Source organism: Peromyscus eremicus, unplaced genomic scaffold (genome assembly GCF_949786415.1).
Source record: "Peromyscus eremicus unplaced genomic scaffold, PerEre_H2_v1 PerEre#2#chr22_unloc_1, whole genome shotgun sequence".
Taxonomy (NCBI): Eukaryota; Metazoa; Chordata; class Mammalia; order Rodentia; family Cricetidae; genus Peromyscus; species Peromyscus eremicus.
This window is the reverse complement of record NW_026734286.1, coordinates 7273794-7290860: the sequence shown is the minus strand read 5'-3', so window position 1 is coordinate 7290860 and position 17067 is coordinate 7273794. Positions and strand designations below refer to the sequence as shown.

Sequence of the window (17067 nt, the reverse complement as noted above, 5' to 3'; positions counted from 1 at the left end):
GAATAATTTCTACAACTCACATATCTTATTTTCATCTTTTTCTACTTCTTACTCTTAATTATTATCACTCTCTCTATTAGAAAGATTCTCTTAACTAGACAGGAAGTATGTACATCATTTCTGAAGTTTAGAGTTTATAGTCAGATTTGCTATACAAAACTGGGATTTAGTGAGTGTTGTTGTTATAGAGTTGTGATACTTGTTGCTAAGGGACTGTAACATTCTTGGGAAGAAGCCACACCCCAAAGTTGCCAGTTCTCTCAGCCCTTCTGGAACCGGCAGAGATGCACTGTCAGCGGTAAACAGTTTTTAGCTAGAGGCTGTCCCTTAACCCAAATTCGTAATAGTTCCCCTAAGTGCTTCAATTCAGACAAACATTTCTATTACAGCAGTACTTTTGGTTTGTTCTACCGGAAAACTTCACTTCACGCTGAAGGTGAAATTACCATATTTAGCTGCTGTAAAGCTCTTCGTCAAAGACTGCACAGCTATTAGGTGGTTTAAAGTATTTTTCTAAAGGAGCTAGTAGAACCAAAAGCAGCACATCTCCAAACTCTATTTCCTCACTGTTTGCATTTACCAGTGACAAAACCTCAGAAACACTAATTGAGCCACTTTCATTCTGGTTCCTTTATAGGAACGTCATTGGAGCTGACCCTTCCTTAGTTCCACGCTCCTTACCAGACGCTCCGGTAATCACCAAGCTTCATTCTCCTCTTGTGAAAAAACACAAACATGTCCTTGACCCCATATTAAAACAGGGTCAGGACCCTTCCATAATCCCGAGGAGAGATCTTTCCATTTCACTTGAGCAAAAGTCGCTTGGGTGCCACTGTGCCAAAATCTGCTTCTGACTATGCTCTCCCACACCACTACAATAAACTTTCTCCTCCACCATACTTACGAGCAGTCATGTCCTTTTCTTATTTATTTTTCTCATTCAAGCACACCCAATGATACAGTTCAAAATTATGAAGTTTGCTCCATTAGTTCATATACCACGAAATTAGGCACTAATTTAAGCATTCACTAAAGGATCAGGAGAATAGACTGAGTTTCAGTCAGATCCTGTGGAAGGACAATTCCCAAAGTTCCATGGCTGGCCTGGAAGTCTAAAGGTCTAGACACGATTAGGTCTTTGTGGCCAAGATGTGTCCAGCAGAAAATTCTCTCTCTCCCCTTTATAAAAACCATTTGACAGGGACTTTATTGCCAGAGTCCAGCTCTGTCGAGGTTCAGGTCCAAAAGTGAAGGTGTGGAGTTGGTGAGGGAAGCAGAATGACAGGATCCAAGGCTGAATCTTAACAGCTGCTGTTTATTTCATTAGTAACTGTGCAGAATTACTAGAAGTGATGTAGAGTGGAGCAGGCCTTTAATCTTAGCACTCTACAACAAAGACAAACTTTTCTTTATGATTTTTAGGCTAGTCTGGTCAGCAGATCAAGTTCTTGTCCAGTCAGGGCTGCAGAGTGAGACCCTGATAAAGAAAATGAAACAATAGAAGCATGATGTAAAAATTAATTTGCTTTACTTATTTTCACTAATGATGCAGAAGTCAGAGAAAACAAATCTATACACTGTAACACGAATCTTCAAAGGTTTATTAATAAAAACAAAGCCGGAGCTAAGTATTGGGGTGAACGCTGAAAGATCAGAGAAACAGAACAAGCCACATCCAACCTCACCTTCCAATTCCTCAGCTGATCTTGTTTCCTCAGACTGAAAGCTTCTGAGTCCTCATGCAAATGGATCTCAGTTGAACTGCTACTGAAAGCTAAATGTTTAAAAAAGATTCTAGTTCCTGATCTTCATGCCTTATATACCTTTCTGCTTCCTGCCATCACTTCCTGGGATTAAAGGCATGTGTCACCATGCCTGGCTCTATCCAGTGTGGCTTTGAACTCACAGAGATCTGGATGGATCTCTGCCTCTGGAAGGGTGTGTGCTCTCATTTTCTGGCCTCTATGTCTATCTAGTGGCTGTTCTGTTGTTATGCCCAGATTGTGACCCCAAAGAGACCACCAAAGACCTTGGATGTCCAGAATGCAACAGCAAGGTTTATTGTAGATACAAGTCTAGACAGGGAACTCATACCTATACCCAATACAGTGAGGCAGGGAGGAGTTGCTCTTTCTCTGTGTGGCTAACTTTTTTTTTTTTTTTGGTTTTTTTTGAGACAGGGTTTCTCTGTGTAGCTTTGCGCCTTTTCCTGGATCTTGCTCTGTAGACCAGGCTGGCCTCGAACATACAAAGATCCACCTGCCTCTGCCTCCCGAGTGCTAGGATTAAAGGCGTGAGCCACCACCGCCCGGCTTGTGTGGCTAACTTTTTAAAGGGGAAAACCACAAGCCCTTCAGGTGGTTTGGGGGCATTTTGCACGGGTGTAACTCGGATTGGTTTATTTTTATCTCTGTTCTCTTTTAATTGGGTGAGGGTATGTAACCTTTGAATTTATTGGTTGGTGGTTACAATTATCACTTTGGGGGCAGTCCAGCACAAGTCTCAAGCTTTGTCCTTGAGCCACCATGGGGGCTGGCTGGCCAAGCACGTACTGACTGTGGGGGCTGGCTCAGTGGTCCAGGCTCTGTCCTTGAGCTGCCATGGGGGCTGGCTGGCTGGCCTAGCATGTCATGCACATAACTCTAAGTTGGTGAGGGGCCCCAGACAGTAAACATCTGGCTGAACTTTGAGCAGTCAGAGTACGTGCAGAAAGAGAGCTACTGCAAGGACTATGTCTTTTGTTCATGGCCCTCCCAGAAACTGCTTGCTCAAGTCTCAGGAAACTGAAATTGAGGCCTGATCTCTGAGAGAAGACTGAGCAGCCTGTTATGGCATCTGCTTGGTCCTATCACTGTTTTATGACCCCAGATAAGTTTATTAGGGTGCACAATATATTGGGGCACATGATATCACCACAGTAGACTCCTGTGTCAAATTGGCAATTTTATATATATATATATATATATATATATATGTTTATTTAAATATATAAATTATATATAATTTAGTCATTAGAGTATTGAGGCTCTCTAGTAATTATCGTTATCAGTAAAAAGCTCATTCTGATCCCATAGGGTTTACTTCTCTAAATCCTGTATTTACATTGATAGGCCTTTTCCACAGAATAACAGTTTAAGAGAGTGCATATAAGTGTACAGTTGTTTTTTTAATCACATTTTTTTTTACAAAAATGAAAATCCTAGCACGTTTTCTACAGCACGCCTGAGGTATTGCTAGCCCAGAAAGTGGAAGGTTTCCTTTGTCCTTTCTCAGTTCATAGCAAAACCTAATTCCCCTGAAGAGAGTCCCCCTGAGGGCAGGAATAGTTCAGGGAAGACTTTGCAGTCCAGCCCCAAGTTCTGCATGAATGTCAATTTCTGCAGGACGGGGGCAGTTGTGTGCCTGGGATGAAAGCTAGGGATGCCAATCCTTGGTCTCCCTCACTTCACAGCACTGTTCCTAAGGGAGCTGTTTAGATCACTCAGGCCTCAGTAGCCAGTCAGGACCTCCAGATGGACTGCCAATCAGAATGAGGAGGGCACTTCTGGTCCACCCTGCAGGATGGTTTGTGGCTCAGGGCTTAAGGGTGGGTCTCTGTTCTGTGTGCTGGGCTCTGATCACTGCTGCTGGGAGCCATAAGGAGAGAGTATGAGCACAGAATCTGCCATGGTGAGTGAGGGGCCGCCATCCCACATGGGGAGAAGGCTCCAGAGCCAGTGTGGGGTCCCCCCTGGGGCTGTGGAAATGGCCTCAGGACGCAGTGTCTGGAGTGATTCCCTTTGGTCCTCTGAGGTCCCTGCAACTCCCAGGCAGCAGTAGGACCTCTGAGTGATTTATCGCTGGGGTTGGCGCCTTCACAGAGCATGGGCGAGTGTGAACCTTTGTGCGGGAATATCCTAGTCACCATGCAAAGCATGGTGATCATTTTTTTTTATTTCATTCAGTAAAAACTGTAGGCAGGGAAGGCAGATTTGCTAACTTGCAGAGCCCTGGTCACCCTAGTGTCTTCTAAAAGTTCTGCACTTGGCACTGAAAATTCAGGTGTAGGATCCCTCTGCAGTTAATTCTGTGCAGGGTGTAAAGTCTGTGTCATTAACACATTTGCATGTAGATTTCAGGGTCGTCCAGTCATGAGTGTCAGTAAGACCAGACTTACTATGATTCCTGGCCTCATGTGGCAAAATTAACTCTATATTTATTGTGTTCTAATTTCTAAGTTTGCTCTCATGTTCTGTTGATCTCTTTATTCTTTGCCAGACTGCACATTACCCCCTCCCCCATAGGTTTTCTCTGTGTAGCACTGACCTGGAACTCACATGTAGACCAGGATGGCCTCAAACAGTTAAGTGCTTCCTTTATAGGTGTGTGTCGCCACCACCGCCCAGTTCATTGCAGTCTTTATAGCATTTTCATTCAAAGTTTGAAGTCAGGTGGTGTCACAGTGTTTATGTACTGTTTATTCAGTCCTGTGATGATCAATTTTTCATTCATCATATTATTTTTGTTTCTCATGCAATTTAGTTTGTAGCATAAATTGTTAGACTTTAATTGAACTTTTGCTCTATCTGTAGCTCAAATTCTGCATTGTCATTATATAATATTGACATGATAGACACATGGTTGTTTTCTACTCAAGGTTAGACCTTCTCCCTGCTAAGGAAGCCCATCCTCCATTAGGCACAGTTCCCAGTGGGATCCCCAACTCTCCATGGTTAAATGGGCACTGTTACACTCTTTCCTAAAAAGACTCTTTAATTCAGTTTGCATTTATGTAGGAGGAGATGGTGCCTGTGTCTCCATGCAGCTAGGGAACAGAGGAAAGAATTTCATGACCCCAGCCATAGACATTTGAATCCATTGTCGTGTTTCACCAACTGATTGTAATCATTGAAGCCAGTTGTTGTCATCCAGGTCTGTCACCTTCTCCTCAGTCCCCAAAAACAAGATGTTGCTTGGCCCCTTTTTCTCCCAGTTGAGTCTGGTCTGGGCTGTGATCAGACAGATTTGTGACTCTCCATGTTTGCTGGACTGAAGTCTTTTGGGTTTAATTTGTTAAAATGTTTAAATCAGTGGTAGTGTTGCTTGCTATTAATCCCAGCACTTGAGATGCAGAGGCAGGCAGATCTGTGAGTGTGAGGCCTGCCTGGTCTACAGAGTGAGTTCCTAGGACAGCAGACTGTTACAATGAGAAACTCTGTCTGGAAAAACAAAAACAAACAAACAAAAAGCATTGCCTTGGTCATAGTGCTTCACAGCAAGGGAGGAGTCAGTAAGGCAGGTTATGTAGTATTTTGTTATATTATGTCTGTATTCTCCACATGTCCTGGGAAATCAAGTAAGGCCAAATGAAAGAGTAATGTTCTGTGGAATATTATCTTAACTGGACAAAGATTTGTTACCTTTGTTTATGATGTGGAATATTATCTTATGTGAAGATGTTATATTTGTATCTGTTGCATTTGTTTAATGATGTGAGGATGTGTTACATTTGTTTATCCTGCATTTAATTATGAAGAGATGTGTTGCTGTTTCACTTTGCCTGTGTAAGGCACCTGGGTGGTAAATAAAAAGCTGAATGACCAATACCTGGGCTGAAGAGGGATACACAGGGCTGGTGGGCAGAGAGAATAAACAGGAGCAGAAATCTATGATCCAAAGAAAGAGAGGGAAGAAGAAAAGAGAGAATGAGGGAGAAAGAGAGGGACATACCCAGGGCCAGGAGCCTGGCAGCCACCAGCCAGACATGGAGAAAGCAGGAAAGATATACAGAAAGAATGAAATCCCCTGGGCATAAGGCAGATAAAAAGAAACAGGTTAATTTAAGTTGAAAGAGCTAGCCAGAGATGAACCTAAGCTAGCCCAAGCATTCAAAACTAATAATAAGTCTCTATGCCATGGTGTGGGAGCTTGATGCTGTCTCCCTTAAAAGTGCCTAGTACATTCGGTGTTTCAATGTGGGGCATGGAATTTCCACATACATCCTGAGAAAGCTGAAAAAAAAGAAAAAGAAAATAACATCAACAACAATGAATAGCCCAACTTTGTGCCAATATTTTGTACAACAGCCATTAGAAGTGGTACGTAAAAATTTCCTAAATCTATAATTTATCATTATATGGATGATATTTTATTAGCTGACTCAAATGCAGATACTTTAGAAAGAATGTTTGAAGAAGTAAAGAAAATTTTGCCTTGCTGGGGATTACAAATTGCTCCTGAAAAGATGCAAAGAGGAGATTCTATTATTTAGGATATAAAATAGAACTTCAAAAAATTAGACCTCAAAAGGTGCAAATTAGGAGAGATCAACTACAGACTCTTAATGACTTTCATAGATTATTTGGAGACATTTCTCATCTAAGAACTATTGTTGGGGTAAAAAATGATGAACTGAATAATTTGTTTTAAACTTTAGAAGGTGACAAGGACTTAAATAGTCCAAGAGAATTATCACCTGAAGCTGAGAAAGAATTGGCCTTGGTAGAAAAGAAAGTACATGAAGGGCACGCAGATCGTATTGATCCAAAGCTGGATTGTATTTTGGTTATTTTACCTTCTAGGCATTCTCCAACAGGAATATTAATGCAAAAGGAAGATATTATATTGGATAGGATATTTTTACCAAATAAACCAAATACAAAATTAAAAACTTATGTGGAAAAAATCTCTGACTTGATTTGGAAAGGAAAATTGAGACTTCGTCAATTAGCAGGAATAGACCCAGCAGAAATTGTCGTACCTTTAACTAAGGAGGACATTGAAAAATTATGGATAGAAAATGAAGCTTGGCAAAAAGCTTGTAGTAAATTTTTGGGAGAAATTAACAGCAAATATCCCAAAAGCAATATAATTGATCTTATAAAGAGAGCTGATTGGATCTTGCCTCGAATTGTGAGGAAAAAACCCATATCTGGAGTTTGTACATTTTATACAGATGCCAACAAACAAGGGAAGGCAGGTTACAAATCAGAAAATTTAAGTAAAGTGGTTCAAAGTCCTTATAATTCAGTTCAAAAATCAGAATTGTATGCTATTCTGTTGGTATTAATGGATTTTTCAGAACCTCTCAATGTATTAACTGACTCTCAGTATGCTGAAAGAGTAGTATTACATATTGAGACTGCAGAATTTATCCCTGATGCTTCAGAATTAACTTCACTATTTATTCAATTACAAAATACAATCAGGAAAAGGAGTCATCCTTTATATATAACTCACATCCGATCCCATACTGGTCTGCCAGGCCCTCTAGCACAAAGCAGTGATGAGATTCATAAATTATTGATAGGAAATGTGCTGGAGGCCTCAGAATTTCATAAAAAAAATCATGTAAATAGTAAAGGTTTAAAAAAGGATTTTCCATAACCTGGCAACAAGCCAAAGAAATAGTAAAGAAATGTCCTACTTATTCCTTCTACAATCAAACGCCATTACCAGCAGGATGTAACCCAAAGGGTACTCAGAGGAATGAAATCTGGCAGATGGACGTGTTTCACTTTGCAGAATTTGGAAAATTGAAATATGTACACCACACTATCGATACTTATTCAGGATTTCAATGGGCAACTGCTTTGAGTTTCCAAAAAGCTGATTCTTTAATCACTCATTTGCTAGAAGTTATGGCCATCATGGGTATACCTGCACAAATCAAAACTGATAATGCTCCATCATACGTCTTTGTTAAAATGAAACAATTTTTTGCTTATTATACTATAAACCACATTACAGGTATACCACATAATCCTACAGGTCAGGCAGTTATAGAAAGATCAAACAGAACTCTAAAGGATATGCTAAATAAACAAAAAGGAGTAACAAAAAAAACCCAGAAATAGACTACATAATGCTCTATTAACTTTGAATTTTCTCAATGCCAATGAGAAAAGAACAACAGCTGCAGAGAGACATTGGATAATAGAAAAAACTACAGAATTAAATCAACCTATATACTTTAAGGATGTGCTAACCCCAGAATGGAAACCAAAATATGTGTTACATTGGGGATGAGGTTTTGCTTTTATTTCTACAGGAGAAGATAAGCTGTGGGTACCATCAAAATTGATGAAGGTTTGATTTGAACAAGAGAGACCTCTTAATTAGAGGAGGTGATAGTTCATCAACTATCATGAACATCCAATTTAAACTAACTTATACCAGTAACACATGCCTTTTCATTTAATCAGATAATAACTTGCCAAAAAGGAACATACCCCTCCCAAAAAAAAAAAACCTTGGGGAAAGGTTTTTGTTTTTGTCTTCTAGGAGAATGAAGATTAAGGAATTTGAAGAACACTAGACAAATGAGACAACTGAAGAAAAGGGACAAATCGTCTATACTAAGAAACAGAGTGAAATGGCGTATGGGTATGTTATCTAAAAAATTTTATGTCTTCCTAAATGTTTGTTTCTGCTTTTCTTTAAAGATTTAACACTATTGGTCTTCTTTTTTTTTTTTTTCGAGACAGGGTTTCTCTGTGTAGCTTTGCGCCTCTCCTGGAACTCACTTGGTAGCCCAGGCTGGCCTTGAACTCACAGAGATCCACCTGGCTCTGCCTCCCGAGTGCTGGGATTAAAGGCGTGTGCCACCACCGCCCGGCCACTATTGGTCTTCTAATAGTCCCAGTTTAATTAAAATTTAAAGCTGACTTTGGAGTTGGAGAATGGCTCTCTCCTTCTTTAAACTCAAGCATGTTGTTAAAAGGAAAATGCAAACTCCCTGTATCATGCCAGAATAAAAGAGCCATCTTCTGCTATGGGACAGGAGAAAAGCCAAATTAATTAAGGGACTATTCTATTACTAATCTGAACTCTTTGATTCTATTCTGATTCTTTAAACTTTTCTTAAAGTATGAATTTTATATCAAAATTTACAAGTTTACTATATATAGATATATATACATTTTAAATTTTGTTAAGATATAAATGGTCATATAGAGTACTAACTAATTCTAAAAAGCTGCATATATAGTCTTTGTGTTCGAGTCTCTTATCAATTTTTTTGCAGGAAATCACGGTCAGGCCTAACATCAACTGAAGTCTCCAGGAAGAAGATGGGGCCCAACAACAACAACAATTCCATGTGGACAATAATAACATCACTAAGCTGACAAACATCATCTACAGATCAGCTTTGAACTACAAAGTGCTCAGAGCAATTTTGAGAGAGCTAGCTGAGATGATCAGTCTCAAAGACTACTTGAATAAGGATTTGAGATAAACCCTGAACTTTGGCATTATATCCAGACTGGATAACAAAGGATATAGTTACCTTTCCTAGAATTTGACAATTAACCTAAAATTTTTCTTTTCAGGATAAAGATACCTTCGCCCATACCCAGCAGGAAGCAATTTCAAGAATACGATGCCCACATTCCCAAAAGGTGGTGTGGGGCAGGTGGTTTTTTTGGTCTTTTAATGGGCTTTGGGTCTGGAATAATTTTCATTGATTAGGGGGGTTGGTTACAAGTTGTTGTCAAGGGATAGGAAAAGGGCTAAGCAAAGGAGATTAGATTTAAGGTTCTTATTTTTAAAAAAAAAGAAAGAAAGAAAAGAAAAGAAAAATGTAAATACTTTACATTGGATTGGATCGTTTTATATTGTATACAAATTATATATATTGAAATTGATAGTGTTAGAAAATGCTATATGTATATTTCTAATTGCACCGTTCATATCACAATGTAATGCAATTTTCTGATCCTTGGATGTTGTTATTACCAACTACTAGGATATAAAGAAATGAAAGTTAGTAGTTAGACATTACAATAGAACTTGTAGTTATATTAGGTATGTTTTCAAGATTGAGTAGATATATTTTAGATAGACAGGTTATCTTCAAACCCTTCAGAGATCTACAGAATATGGCATTTAAAATGTTTTAATAACTTAGAAAATTTTTCTTTTTTGTTATGACTATGAGACATGTCGGCTCCTGGCAATACCAATCTACTTCAGAGAAAATATGGGCATTGAAAAAACTGCAATTGGAGTTAACTTTCATTGTGGCAAAAGTTAGTCACTGGACAACAAAGTATCCTCAGATCAACTGCTGACAAACAGGACAGACAGGACACGAAACAAAGGACTACTGATTCTTGTCAAAACAAGTGTGGTTATGGCTTTATCAAAAGGCATCTTCTGAGGCCAGGACAATATGACACCATCCCTGAAGTGGCCTTCACAATCCGGGAAAGGTACAGTGCCCTTTTCTTCTAAGGCAGCTTAACAGGCAGCGGGCTGATGGCTCCTGATGTGCAATGGGAAGGTAGTTGAAACAGTTATTCTTGAAGAGTAATTAATCTCACACCTCTCAACAGTAGAATGGCATTTAATAGAGGTGTGTGGAGAAGAACGGGATGCTGAGATGAAGCCACATACACACATAGCCAAGAAGAATGGACAGCTGAATTCAAAAAACATCAACAATTTCCAGAATTTAAAATCCTGAATCATGACATGACACTAGTGGAATTCAGGTGTTTCTGGTATATAGACTGCTCTCACCCAATGTGAGGTTGAACTGTCAACCTTGTGTACATTCTACTTCACAAATGAGTCTGTCAGATACGCTAAGCCTATAGGCTGAAGATGATGCCCCAACACTGCGGAGAAACCTCAGATGATTGTCCAGGCAGCTGGCTGTTTCTGTCAACTCACAAATTTTTGGAAGTTGCTTGCATATACTTCCTGTTTTTATTTTTGTTAGCTAATATTATTTCCTTCTTGGGTCTCTGAGGGAGTTGAAGATTAGTTAGTTATAGTTGAAGATTAATTAGGATAGAAAGTGAATTAGATACAATAGAATAGATAATGGAATTATTTTCTCTGAATTTGTCAAATACAAATGAATTAGACATTGTTGAGATATTTATTACTTGTATATATTGTATATAGTTATTGTACTTTTGTATATAGTTTTTCTTATGTTAGTTATAAGCTTTTTCTTTTTTTCCTTTTAATTAAAATAGAAAAGGGGAAATATGGTGATATTTTATTTGTATTAAAATGTTATTTGTATATTAATAAATAAAGTTGCCCGGGGGTCAGAGGTATTAGCAAGCCATAGGAAAGCAGGGCAGAGGTGGCTTACGCTTGTAATCCTAGCACTTGGTAGGCAGAGCTGGGTAAGGCTCTGTGTGTTCAGGGATACAGCCATTATTGGATACACATGCCTTTAATCTCAATACCAATCATGGAAAACCTGGAGGCCTATACAGACAGGCTATGACGAGGCAGTCATGTAGTTGGGTTTACAACCAATGAGAAGGCAGAACAGGAACTCTATATAAAAACTTTAACACAGGGATAGCTCTGGTTCGGAGAGGTAGGACCACTGCAGGAGGAAGGGTAAGGTTTTAGCTCTTAGCTCTGACCTCTTGGCTTTCTTCTTTGCATTGGTTCTGTGTTTCTTATTTAATAAGAAGGTTGGTTACGTCTACACAACAACACCAAAAAAACCCGAATACAGCTTCTTTAAGAGGTTCTGCCATAGAAAAAGCATTTAAACAGCCCTTTTCACCTGTGTATATTCAAACAGTATTGGACTATCACATAATATGTGGATCTTTGAAATCCGCCTAAATGCATTGTCCATCATGGTTTAACTTGAGCCTGTCATGACGTGTGTCAAAATGTTGAAGGTTGAATGAAAAATCCTCCAGGTAGTGTGCTGACTTTGAGCATTTGTCTTTGGTGTGAGCCTTCATTGGTGACTTACAATCACAATTGTGACATAGAGTCACTATTGGTGACTTCTCCTTAGGAGGAGGATCCTTTCTGGAGGAATATAGTCTCACCACATTTCTTTGTTTTGTTGAAAGTGAGCAGCCCCCTTCCTTCTCATGTAGGCATGCCATCACCAACAGTAGAGACTTCATTCTTAAATAATGTAAGGTAAAGTAGAAGCAATTGCTTTTCCTTGTCAAAATCCATATTTCTTGCCTGATATTTTTATGTTTATATTTTTGGCAGATTGAATCAGGTTTTTGTACATGTCAGGCATTTGCTCTTGTGCTGAACTTTACCCATGTCATGACTTTTGAACTTTGGCTTTGGTGTCATTTTTCAGAGCAAAAATGCATTCATTCATGAAATTAATAGTGATCCCCTGAATCACTAAATTGTCGATGTGTAGTATTGTCCCTACCTTTATGTATGGTTTTACACTTTCATATTGTTTTCAAATGTGTTATCTTATCTGTTAACCCATCTGTCTATACTCCTTCCCTTTGGGTGTTTGTTTTACTGTTTTAGGATCAGCATTTACTTTACTAATGTTCTTGAGAACTCATTGATCTATCAGACAGCAACTTAATAAAAATGCTTTGCATCCTGGGAATGATTAGCCTTATGGTTCAATAGACAAATATAGAACTGGCGTGAATGTTTTACTCTAGGGAGAAATTTTGAGTAAGGCCTGAGTGCTTTCTGGTGTTTTTTTTTTTGTTAGATATAGGGTCTCAGTATATACCTTTGGCTGTCCTTGAAATCTCTACATACACCAGGTAAGCTCAGAAATCACAAATTTCACCTGTCTCTGCCTCCCGAGTTTTGGGATTAGAGTTGTGCACCACCACAGCCCTATTGTGTATCCTTTCTTGAAGTTAATAATTTTGATAAAATTCTGCTGATGTATACTAAATAGTGTTACTCTGTTTGCATGTCTCTCTGTGTATATTCCTAGGCATTTCTCCTGCTGTGCCATAATCTATTCTGTGGGCACTGGAATGGAAGGTGTCATTCTCTCTTGATGTTTCCTTTCAAAATGAGTTGGTGACTTTATTTGATATTTACTTACCCATGTCATAGAATGTATCAAGCACACAGAATTGTGAGAATATATTCTCAATGAAGTGTACATTTGCAATGCAGTCAGTCTCACCATTTCTATTATGTGCATATATGGGATACTTTAGGATGCAGTGACCTATGAGGATGTGCATGTGAACTTCACTCATGAAGAATGGACTTTGCTGGATCCTTCCCAGAAGAGTCTCTACAAAGATGTGATGCTGGAAACCTACTGGAACCTCACTATTGTAAGTAAGAATGTGAGGTTCCTGCCAGTTTTTAACTTAAGGGGACAAGCTTTTCTTGGAGATTGGTGCTCTCCTATAATTTTGAATGTTAAAGAAGAAAAGTTCTGGTGAATATAGCAGGCATTGTTCTAAAGTTCATGAAAGACAGTAATTTCAATTGTTCCTAATTTCCAGTAATATATCTCATTGTCTGGTGCTGTATTTTAGGGTACAAATGGGAAGACCACAATATTGAAGAACATTATCAAAATTCTTCAAGACATAGCAGGTAATTTTGATGGGCAAGCTGATATATATGTATGTTTGTGATAAGTACTGGGTTCCTGGTTGCTGGGTTCCTCCATCACTGATGCAATAAGTCAAATCAAACCAAATTAATATATCCAGATTTAATAAACAGAGCATAGCAAAGCAGAGCACTCCATGGGCTCTCAAGAAGGCATGAGACAGAACAGGAGAGCACCCATGACAGATCTATAGACCAGGTCTTAAAGAGCCAATAGGCATTGCCATGGTCCCAGATATCTCTGGGGGAGGAGCCACCAATTTGTGGGCTTTCTGGAATGAGGTCACATCGGCTGTAAATTGTAAACATCCCAACTTTATTTTGGGTATATACGGGAGCAGGTTCAAGTCTGTCTACTTCTTGCTAACATGGGACCATGTGCTGAGGGGGGGAGTGTTGTGTCAGGTGGGCCCATGCTCAGCAGGGGAATGGGTGGAGAAGCATTTGGATAGCTGCGGTCCAGGAGACCTCATGCGTCTGTTCTTGAGGAGGTGGAGAAGGCGGTTTGCTAGGAGAAAAAAGAATAGCTTTTTTTCACTGGCCTTATGAACAGGGATAGCCATTGGTAGTAGGAAGACTGCCAGAAAGAATGGAACTCAGAAGTGTCTTGGTTGTACAAAAGAGTCAAGGGTGAATGAGTGAGGCATGAGGGCAGATATGCCCTTAATTGGGATGTCTTGTAAATCTAGGTTTCAGTTGCTGGGTAGGTGCCCACTTGTGCCTGGAGAGGTGGTACCAGCAATGAAATCCCAGGAGCTTGAGGAGATGGCATGCCAAATCTAGGGATGATGTGTTCCAGGAGTACTGGAGCCATGTATCTTCTGTTTTTCTGGAGGTTGGGAGAGCATCCATCCTGTAAATGTGTCAATAAGAGTTAAGAGATATGGAGCCTTTTTATGAACAGGCATGTGGGTGAAATCTACCTGTTAGTATTTGTCCAGTCGGCATTCTTTTTGGTGGTTGGCATTCTCAGAGCTGTTGCAGGAGCTGGTATACCTGCAGGGCCCCCTGTGGATTTGGCCTTGTCCCTGGCAGGAGGAGTGAACCTACAGAATATGCTCAAAAATGGGTGGGGTCAAAAATAGGCTCTAGACACTGATATTTTTTTTCCATCAGGCCAGACTTCTAAAGTAGCCAAGCCCTTTTCCCAGGAACCTTCAGGTGTCTGTAAAACTACTAGAACAGATATACAGCTTGGTGTCATAGTACAAAGCTATGGCTTTGGGTTAAAAGGCATGGATATTTTTAAGTCTAAATTCACTGAACAAAGGAGGTTGTGGGAATGGAGGAGGGAGTTGAACATGCCTGCAGGGTTCTATATCCTCTCCAGTGCTAACCTAGCTCTAAAAGCTGGACCAGTAAAATCCACAGAAATTTAAGGACCCCTGAAAACTGTTTATAATCAATGGTTTATCATTTTGTCAAAACTGCATATATCAAAGCTAAAATATGAACCTCTGAAGTTATATCTGAAACCAGTTTATCCTGTACCATGAGTATGTGAATGAGGTACACCTGTCTGTATTTTTAACAGGAAATGTACTAATGAGCTACTAAGGTGCTTGTAGTTTTGGGTTTTGGGGTGCTGTTAACTGGCAAATCTATTAGTACCCTGGTCATCAAACACCATCAGAACTGAGAAGGATAAGTAAATGAGCAGGAGTGAGCCAGCTTTCCAGTTACCCAGGCAGTCCCAAGTCTCTGTGTGATCATTAGGGGACAAGTCCCAGAGGTAGCACTTCTTCAGATGCCAAGCTCAGAGGATCTGACAGATTCTTTGTGGAGTAGAAATTTGGGGAGATCGACCTACCTGTCTTAGCAGAGTGGGACAATTGTTACCCCATTGCTCCACTTCTTCATAGTGTGGACATGATCTCAGCAGCAGTTAATGGTGTAAAAGCAGCTTTTCGCTGTGTGGCTGGCTTTGTTACATTTGAGGCAAGCCTCCAGGTGGAAGTTCTTCTGTGGCCATCCATCTTCTTGGAGAAGATACAGGATGCTTCCAGGAGTTGGCATGTCTCTCATAGAAAGCTTTTATATTGAATGCTATATTCTCAGTTCTCTGACAGTGTTTGAGAATGGGGGAACAAAATCTGTTAGGTATATCTAAATTAGACAAATGTTGTTTAGATTTAACTTTGAGGGCATATGTAAGTTAAGTCTAAATGTACAGTTTACCCAATTAGTTACAGCTTACCAATGTTAGTAAAAGCCAGAAGATTCAGTCTGTAGTTTTCAGTGGTGATCCTAAGATATATCAGGCCATACCAAGTATTAACATTGCTGACAATTTTATTTCAATATCAATGGTCAAACCAGCATTGTTTTAAATCCTGTTTAATACACCTTATTTTTAGGACAGGACAGAAATTATCAAACAGAAATATATCCTAACCCAAATTATATTGGAGACCTAATGTCTCCTTGGTGGGGCCATTCCAAGTGGTTACCATTATTAAAGATGGTGGTGAAGTATTTCTTTAACCTCAATCAAAATGGTGACTTGTGATGTTCTCTAGAACAGTTTCCATCTGGAGTCACAAGTCTTACAGATTTTAAAATATACCCATCTAGCAAGACACATTCAGGACACATAAACTCAGGAATTCAAAACTAGTCAGAAACATACATGTGTGGCGACACCATTCAGACATTTCCACCACACATAAAAAGTAAACAGGACCATTAACAGAAACAAAATTTTTTTTGGGTGTGAGCCTAGCCTTTAACGGCTGAGCCATCTCTCCAGCCCAGAAACACAATTTTTTAATGAGGCTCCTCACAATGATTTAGCATAGCTTAGTGAGAGGAACACTGTATAAGAGACCAGGAGGTTGTCTTGGTGTAGAAACATGAACCTCTATTCCACGTCTGTATGACACACAAAACATTCGACTATGGGAATGCAATGTGAAAACCCTTTATTTGTTATCTTCCTTTAGCAGGTGTGTCATCTGTCACTCTGGATACATCCATGTGAGCATAAAAGACATGGAAGAAAGCATTGTAGTTCTGTCTCTCTGAGAACAACTGGAAGATATGTGGTAGTCCCCACTATGAGAAGACATGATGACTGTGATACAAGTTTATAATTAATTGGTTTTCCAACTTCATTGAGAATTTATCAAAAAACTTTCATTGCGGAACAACCTTATGAGTGCCAGGTATATGGAAATTCATCTCTCTTTTCTGGTTCACTGTGCACATGTAGCCACATGTAGTGTGGCTCACAGTATAAGAAAATGTTATGAATGCAATCAGTGTGGTCAGACCCTGAGTTCTTCAAGTTCTCTTCAAAGATGTGAAAAAGCTCATGTGGGAAGAGAAAATATTAAATGTGAGTCATCTACTAAAGGTTTCAGGCTTGACAGGCATCGTCAAACACACCAAAGAACCAATAATGAAGAGGCTGTCTATGAATGTAATCAACATGATAAAGCCTTTATAACTGATTGCTCTTTTGAAGTATACCAAAGAAATCATTTGGAAGGAAAACGCTATGAGTATAATCAAAGTTATAAAGCCTTTGGATGTGACAGTCTTCATCATCATGTACATAGAATTCAAACTCGAGAGAAATGCTATGAATGTAATCAATGTAGTAAAGCCTTTGTACAGACGAGTGATCTTCACAGACATGAAAGAATTCATACTGGAGAGAAACCATATGAATATATTCAATATAATAAAGCCTTTGCATAGACAAGAAATCTTAACAGTCATAAAAGATTTCATACAAGAGAG

At 39.3% G+C, this 17067-nt stretch overlaps 1 protein-coding gene across 1 annotated transcript in view; it reads right to left on the bottom strand.

The window, feature by feature from the left end:
- The window catches only part of LOC131900701 (zinc finger protein 260-like), a 409697-nt gene that overhangs the window by 245439 nt on the left and 147191 nt on the right, over positions 1-17067 (bottom strand).